Source organism: Myotis davidii, unplaced genomic scaffold, assembly GCF_000327345.1.
Source record: "Myotis davidii unplaced genomic scaffold, ASM32734v1 scaffold340, whole genome shotgun sequence".
NCBI classification, from domain to species: Eukaryota; Metazoa; Chordata; class Mammalia; order Chiroptera; family Vespertilionidae; genus Myotis; species Myotis davidii.
The window spans coordinates 49,607-50,761 of record NW_006291970.1 but is presented as its reverse complement, the minus strand read 5'-3'; positions in this window follow the sequence as shown (position 1 = coordinate 50,761).

The window sequence follows — 1,155 nt, the reverse complement described above, 5'->3', positions numbered from 1 at the left end:
CCCCCAATCCTCAGGCTTAAAGGTCTCCATGTGCATTTGCAAACACCTTCCTGCAAGAGGAGAATTGAATCAGCAATCAGTGATCTCTTTAATGCAACCATGGATGCCCTGAAATTTGTTTCTAGGGCTCCATCTGGCTTCCCCTCCAGCCACCTTACTCTGGTGTGATACCTGGTGAATTTTATAATTGTTGGGCTTTGTTTCGGGATGTTTACTGCGAAACACAACTAAAAACCCAAATGCATCCAGATCTAGATGCTAAAGCCATACACAGAGCTGGGTCGAGCCTTCAGGAGACGATCCCTGGCATCCCTGGTAATTCCTCAAAGGAAAGAGATGATCACCATAAAACACCCATAATCCCCAAACATCCGTTCTTTTTTTGTTTAGGGAAGTATCGGTTGATGAACCTCAGGAGATAAAACAATGAGAACGCTGGTCATTGAAATGAAAACTATTCCCAGTGATGTCTTCGACCCTTGTCTACCGGGGATGGGATAATTTTTTCAGGCTTAAGGCCTTTTTCTTTGTCTTTCTCTGTTTATTATATTTTTAATAGAGGCCCAGTGCACGAATTCATGCACCAGTGTCGTCCCTAGGCCTGGCCTGTGGGGATCAGCCGAAACTGGCTCTCTGACCTCCCCTGAGGGGTTCCAGATTACGAGATGGCACAGGCCAGGCCAACAGATCCCTCCGGGGCACCATTATATTTGGGGAGGGACTCGGGAGGTTGGCCAGCTGTGGAGAGACCATTGGAGGGCTCCAGGGTGTGTCTCGCCCATCTCACTCAGTCCCAATCAGACTCCAGCACCAAGCTGACCTTGCAGTCTGAATGTCTTTTCCCTGGTGGTCAAAGCATGTCATCGTGAGCAGTGGAGCAACCTTAGTATATCATTTGCATCTTATGCTTAGATCGGTTGAACAGATGACCAGTCAACTTGACACTTAGCATATTAGCCTTTTATTATATAGGATTGATTTCATTCACAAAGGGAGCGAGAAACATCAATGATGAGAGAGAGAAGGACAGAGAGAGACAGAGAGACAGAGACAGACAGCGATAAAGGAGAAGATGAAGAAGAAAATGAAGAAAGAGAGAGAGACAGACATCAATTTGCCCTCGCACATGGAGGGTGACAGATAGAACAAAATGGC